The sequence below is a fragment of the Pteropus vampyrus genome, unplaced genomic scaffold, assembly GCF_000151845.1.
Source record: "Pteropus vampyrus isolate Shadow unplaced genomic scaffold, Pvam_2.0 Scaffold16, whole genome shotgun sequence".
NCBI classification, from domain to species: domain Eukaryota; kingdom Metazoa; phylum Chordata; class Mammalia; order Chiroptera; family Pteropodidae; genus Pteropus; species Pteropus vampyrus.
Window position 1 is genome coordinate 558115 of NW_011888797.1, and position 12712 is coordinate 570826.

Sequence of the window (12712 nt, forward strand, 5' to 3'; positions counted from 1 at the left end):
TGCTAAGTATGACAAATCCAAACTGTTACAGAGCGAGAGATAACATAAATCAATGGTTCTTGGAGGCACACACCAGGAATTGTTTTGACATGAGTGAAATCCAGTCTTCATCCTAAAACCATATTGCATTCTCATAGATCAAGTTTACAGTTTTGTGCTGTATGGAAAATGAATTATACACAATGATTTCAGTTATACACAATGATTTACCTAAAAGCCCTAAGTAAATGTGATAGCAGCAGGGTACCACTCAAGCACATGCCTCCATTTACCCGCCTCTCTTCCTCTTGAGTCTTTGTGGTGAGCTGTGTGCCTGTGTTTGACAATTCCCCCCCCATCTAAAATCTAAAAGGAGAGATGCTGCAGGGTTTGGATTACCAAGAGACTTACTGTGCTTGAATTTGATATACCGATGCCAAGACAATAAAACATCATCAACACATGCTTCAGCTACCATCTTTGTCCTGTTTTTAAAATCTCTTGTTCTAAGAGAAAGGGGTACAGTGTCAAGAACTCTTGATCGGGAGGTAGAAAAGTTGGGTTCTAAGTACGGCTCTGCAACTCCTTAACCATGTGACTGACTCTAAACTAGTTTACCTGATCTCTATTGGTTTATAAGATTCCTCACCAATAAAACATTACTGGAGGTGGGGAAAATCTCCCAGATGTCTCCCGTTTTTCCCTCTGAGAACACTTGATGTTCTATAATCTATGCCCATACTACCTTTCAGAATTTTGGATCAACTGCTAAACTTCCAGTTTCCCCATCTATCAAATAAAGAGGTTGGGTTTGATCATCTACAGTCCTTCCAGCTGTAACTACCTTCCCGCAATGAGTCTTAGTGCCTACTTTCTCTCATTTTGAGATGAATAATTAAAGCCCTGAGAGTCTGTGTATTGTGTGTGTGTGTGTATGTGTGTGCGCGCGCGTGCGCGCGCGTGTGTGTGCGCGTTTTGCCTGAGGCTACAGTTGTTTAGTGCTGAAACCTACTAACAGGCAGAGAATAACCTGAAAATGTTAGATCCTGTCAGTCTCAGGGGATCCATCAGCATCTGGGTCCCCCACAACCATTTGGGCCCCTCAGGACTTTCTCCATTTAAGAATTTGGTATGTCCATGATGTCCAGTTCTAGAATAAATTGCTCTTATTTGTGAAACTTTATCCAACAAAATAAAACCACAACTATTAATGTTAATTTAAATTTACTACAGGCCAAGCATTTTATTAAATTAGCGCATTACATCCATTTTTTTTCTCTGAATCCTCACACGAATCTTATTCAGTAGGTGGTTGCTATCTCTGTTTCACAGAAAGCCAGAGAAATTAAATGATTTGCCTGGTTCAAATTTCTAGTAGCAACATTAGTGACACAAAGCTGTACCCAGGTTGCTCTGACTGTAAAGTCTATTATATTGCCTCCTATGAGTAGTCAAAATTTAAAATTCTGTCTCCATATTCTTACTCTTTCTGTATTGAGCACCATTAATAAGTGAAGTCCTCTCTGAACTCCTAAAGTCCCATTTTGTGTGTCAACCTAAAAATAAAATGCTAAAGTGAGAGGCAACAAGCCTTTGATTCAGAAGAAAAGCCATTCAGAAAGCACTGACTCAGGCAGCAACCCAAATAGTGTTCTGATTAGGAGGTGAAGGCAAAGGGGAATAATTATATAAATAGAAGGAAAAAATTTCTATGGGTGTTAATAAGTTAAGGAATTTCTATAGGTGCAGATAAGCTAACATGGTGATGCTAATTCTAAATAATTTCAGTCTGTAGTCATTATGCCTGCTTTCCTGTTAGCTTTGCAAACAGTTGTTTAAAATACTATGCTGCTATTAGCCCAGTCCAAAGGTTATTTTGTTCATTTTGCTCAGTTTTAACATTCCAAAGGTTTGAGGAGTAAGACTGCAATCCATGGGAATTTGTCGCTGTCTTTTATCACCGTTATTCAGGTACATGTCATTTCCCTAAAGTAAGCCTTAATCTTCCTGAGGACAAAAAAGTTCTCTTAGATTCCTTCTGCCCTTGAAGAATCTTTGCATACAGTGAGTGCTTAGAAATATTTGTGGTTAAAATGAGTCCTCTTATGGATTCAATTCACCTCGAAGGAGAGATATTATCTTATTTTAACCAGGAAGGAGCCCTTAGTCTGCTTTCTAGTTGATCATTCTCATCTTTGGATTCTTTAGCTGTGTGAAACACAAGAACAAAGTGGAACAGATGATATCTAGGGGAGGGCAAGCCATGCTAATTTTTGTTGACTGCGCCATTGAAGTGGTAATGAGACAGAATTACCACCCTGGGTCAGAGCAGACCTAGAGCTCTTCTCATCTTTTCCTCAGGGATTAGCAACCAAGGAAGACAGTTTCTTTCTGTCAGGCAAACCCCAAGCCTCTTGGTGAAGTGACAAGAAATATTCACCCCAGTGTGCATCTTCCCAAGGCCTAAGGCAGAGTGCTGCTTTCTTCAGAGTTCCCAGGCAACTCAATCTGCTATAAAGTACAATTCAGATCATCAAGCTACAGGGGAAAACAAACAAACATAAAAGAAAAAAGTCCATTCTGCATACCAATTTTGTCTGATGTGGCATTTGCACACATGGGTGGCCACAGTTCTTCCATGCTGCTGCCATGTTCATTCTTCCCAAACACTGCTCTGATGATGAAACCTGCACTAGCTCTACCTCATGAAAAACCAGCCTTAAAACGAAAGGTTTGCCACAGTTTGGCTCCAACCTATATTTTTTATCTTTCGTTCTTGTTATTTCAAATTCCAACCAACACTCTCCTATATTTATTCTATACTTCTCTATACTTTTATACGTGCAGGATTTTTTTCACTTGTAGGTCAAAAGCCAAGCTATGCTTCAAATTCTAGCATCTCATTTGCCCTACTATCCAAACCTATTCTGACCATGCCTGTCGGCAGAAATATCTCCTCCCTTTGCTAACAGTGGGTTTCTCGTGGCATTTATATTTTTTTTCTTATCATGCTTGTTCAATCTGCAGAATGTAATCCAGTGAACAGCACATAATTGGTGTTCAATAAATGTTTGTTGACTGAATATTGATTTCTACTTATGTGGCCTTTGCATTGATGGTCTCTCTGGAAACCAAACATAAAATTTACATAAATTTATCATTTTCAAGAGTCAAAGATAATTCCACTTTTTAAGGAATGAGGGGTCCAGAGTCTCCTCGATATGTTCAGAGCCTAGTGCTGTACTGGGGTACCTTGAAACTTCCCTGTTACAGGAAGATGACACTGAATAATATTAATGTGCTCTATCTCCTGAGCACCTACTGTGTGCTAAATCACTTCACATTCACAATCCTAGTTCTCCTGGTGACATACTGATAATGGCTTTTCATTTTTAGAGAAGACAAATAATGCTTAAAGGTCAACATCCTTGCCCAGGGTCACATTGAGAGTGAGCGCCAGAGCCAGGATTCACACCCAGGTCTGTGCGGCTCCAAATTTAGCATTTTTCCCCATCACCCATGTTCCCTCCTTGAATTGCACAGCAGGTTCTGTGGAAGTTTCTGTGCTTTCTCTGTCACTTCTCTGAGGTTCATTTCCCACTCCCGCAGCTTCACAAAAGGCCAATTATGCCTGCCAGTGACCTGCTTCCTCTAATAGGATTTGGGATGGCTGTGGCGCCATTTCAGTGTCTGCATGGTCTGCTTCTCTAAGCAGGCTCCCAGGTGGCGGGGCAGCCCAGCAGCAGGTCATTGCAGCTGCTTGTTTTTGCCTCCCTCTCAGCCCAAACTGCTCATTTCAAACCTTTCTGTTATACATCACTCACCTGCCCTGAATTCCCCTTTCCCCTTCCTTTCAGTATACTTCAGAGGCCTGTAAGTCACAATTGTGGCACCTCCCAACACAGCATCAGAAAAGAATAGAATCCTCATTGTCATCCTTACTAACTGGGATGTGGAGGAAATTCCACTGAGACTCATCTAATGAAGATTATCTATGAAGAAATGGTTTTCTGAGGCTCGAGGAGGCCCATGATAGGAATACGTGTGTGAAGAGAGAGCGGGAGAGGAACTCTGAACTAAGAGGGCAGAACTATTTGCAGGCACCAAAGCAGCTCCTTGAAAACAGTCAATGAATCCAATAGAAATATTATTCCATCAATTCTAAGATGTACTTCTTAAAAAAACATTTTTAACATTCTTGTAATTGAAACGTGGCTTTACAATGAATCGATAGTTGTATAACCATTGTTAACCGAACATCGCTCATAGTCATCACAGCTGTCTTTGCCTTTACCAGGGTACCAGTGTCAAAGCTTGCCGAATGGGTGGGAAGAGTAGGCTAGTGCTATGTAATTGCAAAGCCAACTTAAAAGCCCAAGCTTTTAATTCTTTTATGGTTTCTTTTGGAAAATGCTTCGTCATCACAACTCTTGGTGGCACAGAGGATAACACTGTGTGGAAAAACTTGGACCTCAATGACCAAGTCGAAACAATCTATTCGGAAGAGTCAGATTTAGACCCCGAAGAAGTTTTAGAAAAATCTGAACCAATTAATTTTGTTTATATATACATTTTAATGTATACCCAATAATAATATATGATTTTTTAAATGCCTAAATATATTAGACTCTTTTAATAAAAATAAAAATTTTAAGTAATGAAATGACGTGTCATAGTCTGATGCTCTCTGATGCAGTTTATAAAAATGTCTAAGTGTACATGGGAAATAACTTGTACTTTTGTATCAGACAGGCTGGGGTTTAAATTCTGGTTTCACCATTTACTAGCACTGGGACTCCGGGCATATTACTAGATCTCAATGACAGTAAAATTTATAAAATATGGCAAATAATTGGCATTCTGGAAGCATTTAATGATTTATCAAATCATTCCTTTCATTTGTAAACTTTGTAAACACTGTTTTACTTTTTTTTTTAACTAGAAGCTCAAAATATATGTTCCTTTAAAAAAAAAATCTATAGCTTTCTTTGCTGGTTCATTTTGTAGTTTCAATGAAGTAGCATGTATTTTCCAAATGAGATTGGCTGTCACTCAAAAGAATAGAAATAAAACAACAGTCCAGGAGGTCTGGTGGAGTCCAAGGTCTTGGTGGGGACAGATAGTCTTCCTCTAAAAGCTCGTGGAAATATAATGTTTGACAAGGCTTGACTCACTTCCTTTAAGAAGGCATGATTTGACACACATCACAGTGCTGGAATTTCATAACTAGGCTTTTGTTTTGGTATCCATGGTGTAGACTACTGGTTTACTCATTTTAAATGATTACAGAATTTTGGGTGGGCTTATGGCCGCCCAGCCAAAGACTAAATTTAGTTTCCTCTGCAGCTTGGCATGGCTACGTGACTAAGTTCTGGCCAGTGGTATGTGAGAAGATGGGAAGGTGTGAAACTCTGGGTCACACCCTTAAAATAAAGATGCAGTTCTCATTCCCTGCCATTGTTTGGAATATGAATGGGATGGGGAAAGCTGGAGATATTATCTTGGGTCAAAGATGGAAACTGTGTCGAAGGTGGCAGAACAATAAAATAGAACATGTGAGCTCTGATGATTTGGGATGATTTTTGCCATATCATTTTAGACCACTGACCTAGACTAATGTGCGTGAGAAGTAAATTTCAATTTTTATTAAAGCCACTATGATTTTGGGTCTCTCTATTAAGTCCAAAAATTTATGTTAGCCACTCCACTTTTGTGGCCCTGTTCTTCTCATCCTCTCCTGTCCCTAAACAACAGACTCACTCTACTCATGTGTGTCAGTCTCATAAAGAGGTTTCTTTGAGCTCTTATTCTGAGAATCTGTTAAATTTCTTAAAATCTGATTGCCTTGGAGTTATTAGTCCTCTTCCCAGGTGAATGGAGTTCTGCCACAAAGCTGGGCTCCAATATTTCTGGAAATTTTTCCTTAAAATCTGGTTCATATTCATTCTGGCTACCTGAATTCTGTTCTTTCCAGTTTCCTCTTAAGACCCTCAACTTCCTTATGTTGGATTCCATACTGACTATCACCTTAGGTTGTATTTTCCTTTCTTTGACTATGTGATCCTTTTGTCCATCACCTGAAATCCACAGACAGGTGTTTCTATAGTCCTCCAAATATATCTGGTCCCTGGTTCCAATTTCTTCCTGCTTTGCTATGAGCTCCTCAGCTGAGCATGACTAGAAGAAGCTTGCTAAAGCATACTAATATTTATAATGCCGAGTGACTCTTGCAGGAGTGACTTTTCTATACATTATCTCCAACCTTTAAAACAACTCTAAAAAGTTATCGTTATTATAAAGATGAGAAAACTGAGGCTCAGAGTGGATAAGTGTCTTGCCCAAGATGCCTCATCTACTAAGTAATGAATCTCCAATTAAAAAACAGTCTAAAGGCCATGCCACCCTGAACATGCCCGATCTCATCTGATCTTGGAAGCTAAGCAGGGTCGGGCCTGGTTAGTACTTGGATGGGAGACCACCTAGGAATACTAGGTGCTGTAGGCATAAATAAAAAATAAATAAATAAAAATAAAAAACAATCTATAATATTTTCCCCTCTGTCCATACTATCACCCAATCCCAGTGATAAGACAAGGATACAATGGTGAGGGCTCAACTGGAAAGAAGAAAAAGAAATCTTTAGCGATCGTGTCCTGGCACAGGTACATAAAATCTAGGGAGGTAAGGGACTGACTACCTCCTTCTTTAGAAGCCATATTCACATCAGGATGCTAAGGTTAACTTTCAAAGCTGCTCAAGAAAAAAAAAAAAAAAAAAAAGCTTTCCTTCTAACTTTAGCTTTTTGAATTTTAAAAAAATAATTTTTCTCGCCTTTCCTCCCCCAGGATTCTTCTATTTCCCTGACCTTGATGGACATTTCTCTCGAAGTCCCCTGAATTATTATGGTGTAAAATGGCTTATTTTAATTTCCCTAGGTGTCTTTATTGAATTCTTCCACAGTGCTTTATGGAAAATATCTGATTACTAATTCATAGAACAGACTATTATGAGATTCTCTGCTAAGTGGCTGCCACAGTGGTATTGAGGCTGGGGAGCCTCAGGAATCGATGCTCCTGACCCGCTGCCCACAGGCTCAGAACTAAGGAGGCCAGTTAAAATCCAGAATCTTGCCATTTACCCTATTCTATATCCCCCTGAACAATTCCTGAAATAAAATACGGCCCTTAGCTTCCTCTTGAAAAATTAGAAAGGCATTTTAGCATAGAAGTTAAGGTCTTGGGTTCTGGTGTCTGGTCTGGTTCATGGTGACAACATGGATAGACCTAGAAGGTATCATGCTAAGTGAAATAAGTCTAAGACAAATATCATTTGATCTCACTTAAATATGGAATTTGAAGAACAAAATAAAATAAATGAACAAAACAAAACAGACTCATAGACACAGAGAACAAACTGAAGGTTGACAGGTGGGAGGAGGGTTGGGGGCCACTGGGTGAAAGAGGTGAGGGGGTTAAGAAGTAAAAATTGGTAGTTACAATTATACTGTAATCGTGCATGTGCATGCACATCTGATCTTAGTTCATTGCTCTGGTTCTTGTTTTTATTAGTGGGGAAAATTATTTATTTTGTTTATGGAATAAACAATTTTTTCTTTAATGTATAAAAACGAACTAGAAAGGGTTAAATAGCCAATAATATTGTCATAACTATGTATAGTGCCAGGTGGTTTCAAGACTTCGTGAATTATGTAGATATCTAACCACTGTGCAATAAAACTGAAACTAATATAAAATAATACTGAATGTCAAATGTAATTTAAAAATAAAAAATAAAATAAAATAAACTTTAAAAAAGATTTCGGGTTCTGGAATCAGACTGGATTTAAATCCCATTGCTTCCATTTAAATGACCTTGGGCAAGTTCCTTAATCTCTTTTCCTCTGTTTTGTAGTCTGTAAAGTGGAGGTAATAATTATCTCACAGAGTTTTTGTGAGGAATATATGAATTAATATGAGTAAGGTGCTTAGAACAGTGCCTGGCTCATATTAAGTACTTTTTAAAAAGTTAATTATTTTTCGTATAATTAGGAGTAAATATGAGTCCTATGAAACCTGGTGCAAAATACCGCATCATGTGAAGGGTTCTGTGAGTGCCCGCACCTCCTGGCCCATGCACATAAACATTCATGAACATGAAACCACATGGAACCATCGTACTTAGTACTGTGACTCCTCTCATTCAGCGTGGTTGAGGAATACAGCTCACCTCATGGAAATGTCCTGGGTGATCAGATGATTGTCACAAGGAAGAGAATTAAATTCACCCAGAAATAAATTACTGGGTGAATTACAGAATGAGTTCCCAGTGAATAGATTCATTGTAGGTAGTTACCCTCAGTTTGACTAAACTTTAGATGAGTTTCTTGCTCACTATAAGCACCTGACCTCTCTTAGAGCATTTGTTTTAGAAAACTTACAATTGTGAATTCTTTCTCTGCCCCTTTGGGATGTAAATCTCTTCCCAGTCTCTTGCAGGATTTATAGCCCAGGAATGTCTTTCTCAAGGCCCTGGAAGCCATCCTTGGAAATGCAGTCATAAAAGAAGACACTGCCTTTATCTTCCAAGGCTCTGTGTAAGGACAGGAGTCTAATTTCAATAAACATCAATTAGTAAACAAAGATGGCCTAATTACATTGACCAGCCTTCCCTCATAACTGTCCTTAAGTACTTTCCTACTAGCTCACCTCAGCACTTCAAAACTCTCCTGCCTTTGTTTCAGGGGAGTTGAGTTCAATCTCTCTATTGTGATAGTCCTGAGTAAGTCTTTCTTGACTGCTTAACTCCATCCAGTTCAATTTTTCTTTAACATTAAATCAGCTAGTAGAATAAAACTGTGAAACAAATGTTTCAAGGCATAAGGAATGGTGATGACATAAAAGTGGAAATGAAGAATAGAGGCCCCTTGTCCTTTCTTCCCCACCCCCAAACCCACCACCCACCAACCAACCAACAAGATTTTTCTTCAGAGTAAGGGAATAGGAAAGAAGTGAATTGTAGGGAGTGTTGAGTGTGGCTCAGATTCAAGCTTAAGATCCATTTTAGTTGTTTTAGATAAGTTAGATACATGTTCATCTCTTAGAGGTTGATTGGGCTTTGGGAATACTAGACAAAGGTTCAAAGTTACAGACCTTTGTGAGAAAATACACAGATTTCTCTCACAATGAGAGACAACTCAGCTCTCCAGGGGATGCCTAGTTTTCATAAAGCTCCATGTGAAGACCAGTACTCGGTCTCTTAAAGTCACTGAGAGTGTGCTGCGATCTTCCACCTACCTAGAAAGCCTCTATCTAAGTAGTCAGTCTCTGAGCATAGTTGTCAGCTAGAAAGAACATTCTGGTGGCTGTTTGAGTCTACAGAACTGAGGTCATTCGCATGCCCTCCAAGGAAAAATTAGGCACCTCTAAACCTTGATGAAACAGAGTTGTAATGGGTGGTGTTCAAACATTTTAAAAGTATTTGAATACCAACATGAAATCTTTGGGTAAGAAGACATGGATCCTGAAAATGGATATTGAGGTAAATTATAAAGGGTAAATAATTTAAACAGTGTGGTGCTGACATGTGAAAAGATACAGACATGTTAAGAAGAACAAATTATAAACTGAATAAAAATAAAATATCTTTGGACATCTGGAAGGCAACACAATAGTAACTGACAGACCTTTGCAAGATATCAAGTATACAATAAATGTGCATCTCAAATCAGTAAGGACCACATGGACTATTAATTCATTAAATGGTTTAAGGGCAATTGAGTAGTCACCTGTAAAAATAAGATCTTTCCAAATGGAAAGAAAGAGAGTCTCTCTCTCTTTCTTTGAGAGACCCTGGTGATATTTTTAGCACTAATTGAGGGTATAAAAACATTCAACTCCAGAAATCCAAAGTCTGAGTACTCTCAGGAGTTTGGAGAATCCTTTTTAAATTAATAATTCTTCATTGATGCTTTCACTTTCTTCACCTACCAACATGTTTCCATCTTCAAGATGGATGTATGTATGCACACACATACCTATACATACATACATACACATATATATGGGAAGGAATTGAAAAATACATATTTTCTTTTAAATGTTTTAAACTCCTGCAAGAGTTTTTTTTTTTTTTTTTATGGGAAGGATATATATATGGGAAAGAATTGAAAAATACATATTTTCTTTTAAATCTTTTAAACTCCTGCAAGAGTTCTAATTAAAAATATATATATATATTTTGTCTACGGCCATGCGACTCTGAATTAGCCTAATCTTATCTGATCTCAGAAGCTAAGCAGTGTCAGGTTACTACTTGGTTACTACTTGGTTGGGAGACCACCTAGGAAGACCAGGTGCCGTAGGCATAAAAAAATGAAAAAATAAGGGATTGTAAACTGACATCTGTGAAGTCAACCAAGGGTTGCCTCACCTAAAAAAAAATAAATAAAAATATATTTTTAGAAACCATCCAGAGGGCAAATGATCTATGTGTAGATAGAAAGCAACTCCTTCATTGATTGTTCATAAACTGTATTCAATTGGTAGAAGACAAAAATGAACACGGTGACCTCTAACTTAAAAGTAAAGAGCTTTCTGGGAAGGCGATATAATAATAACTGACATACCTTTACAGGTTATAAGTGCTTTCATATAAATTATCTCATCTAATTATACCAAGAGTAATAAATTTATTATTCCCATCATAAAGAATTAGGAAGCAAAGGCTCAGAATGATGAAGTAACTTGTCCAAGGTTATACAGCAAGTAAAGGACAGAACTCTGAAGTGCCATTTCATATTCTTTCACATATGATGAGTAGCTCCCCTCTCTCATTGTCATGTAAAATTTTAGATAGTAATTGTAATTTTATTAAGTATCCCTGAAATCCTGGCACTCAAAGTCACTGACGTAAAGTCACTGACACATAAAACAGAGGACCTTTTTTAAAAAGGGTAAAGAAAAAAAATTTATATTTTAGAACCAGTGCTTGTTTATAATATAGAGAAAGCCAGAAGTCCCCAGGAGAAAGGTCTCTACAGAGGTACTGCCTTATCACTACACCTGGCTATATGTACATCATAGGTAGACTCTTCTTCCTTTATCCTGGCACTCTAATGAAAGCATTGTTCCTAATCCAGTTGTATATCTTTCATAAAATAACCCATGAGAAAAATTCCTTCTGGAGTTTCAAGCTAGCAAAGTGTCCCTTTCTCTGCATGTCTTGATAATATGTCCCTTACAATGACAGTTCTGTAGCCCCCTTTTATCTTGATCACCAAGAAGCTCAGAGTCAAGTTGGATGCTTAGTTGCAGACATTTTCCTTAGTTTAGGTTCTTTGGAATCTTTTCTTTTCTTCTTTTCCCCTTAATTATTATTATTATTTTTTGTCTTTTAAACTATCTGTTTGATATCTTTTACTATTGTTTTAGTGGGGTTTTATTTTACTGTAATTATATCTTTATTATAAGCCTTGTCAAACTTTTTTTGAAGACAGGCAGAGTATAAGTATACAGAGTCCTTCTCTAAATAACACTAGTAAGAATATGAGCACTTACTCCATTGGAAAAAAATGCAAGAATATACCAGGTACAAATGATTTATTTAAATACCTGAGAAGCATACATAGAATGTATATAGTGAATGCACAGGTTAATAGAATCCTGTTTTATTTCCTTTATTCTTTGCTTATGGTTTTTATTCTGGTAAAAACACTCAACGTGAGATCTACTCACTCTTAATGAGTTTTTACATGTGAAATACAGCATTGTTAACTATAGGCACAAAGTTATACAATAGACCTCTAGAATTTATTCATCTGACAGAACTGAAATTTTATACTTTTTGAAGAGTAACTTCTTATTTCACCCTCTCCCAGCCGCTGGCAACCACCATTCTCTGCTTCTAGGACTGTGACTAATTAAGAAATCTCATATGCTACAGGCTGAATGTTTGTGCCCTTCTGATATTCATATGTTCAAATCTAATTCCTAGTGTGATGATATTTGGAGGTGAAGCCTTTGGGAGGTGATTAGGTCATGAGGGCTCTATCCTCATGAATGGGATTAGTGTCCTTATAAAAAAGCTCCAGAGAGCTCCCTTCTGCCATGTGAGGACACAGTGAGAAAACTATGAACTAGGAAGTAAATCCTCATTAGACACTGATCTTGGACTTCCCAGTCTCTAAAACTATAAGAAATAAATTACTGTTGTTTATTAATTATCCAGTCTGTGGCATACTGTTAGAGAAGCCTGACTGGACTAAGACATATAGTGAAATCGTGCAGTTTTTGTCCTTGCGTAACTTATTTCACTTAGCATAATGTCCTCCAGGCGAACAGGTACATGAAAAGATGTTCAACATCGCTTATCATCAGGGAAATGCAAATCAAAACCACAATGAAATTATTGCCTCACACCTGTTAGAATGGCTACTATATATATAAAGATAGCAAATGTTGGCAAGGATGTGGAGAAATTGGAACCCTTGTACACTGGGTGGGAATGTAAAACAGTGCAGCTGCTATGAAAAACAGTATGGAGGTTCCTCAAAAAATTAAAAATAGATCTACCGTATGATCCAGCAATCTCACTTCTGGAAATTTATACAAAAGAACTGAAATCAGGATCACAAAGAGATATCTGAACTCCATGTTCATTGCAGCATTATTCATCATAGCTAAGATACTGAATCAACCAAAATGTCCATTAAGTGAATCAATGGATAAAGAAAATG

General features: G+C 37.7%; 1 protein-coding gene and 1 pseudogene across 1 annotated transcript in view; one reads left to right on the forward strand and one right to left on the reverse strand.

Annotated features, from left to right (window-relative positions):
• Positions 1–12712, reverse strand: part of ANKS1B (ankyrin repeat and sterile alpha motif domain containing 1B) — an 874817-nt gene that overhangs the window by 383794 nt on the left and 478311 nt on the right. The window lies entirely within an intron of this gene.
• LOC111736018 lies at positions 6365–6483 on the forward strand (annotated as a pseudogene).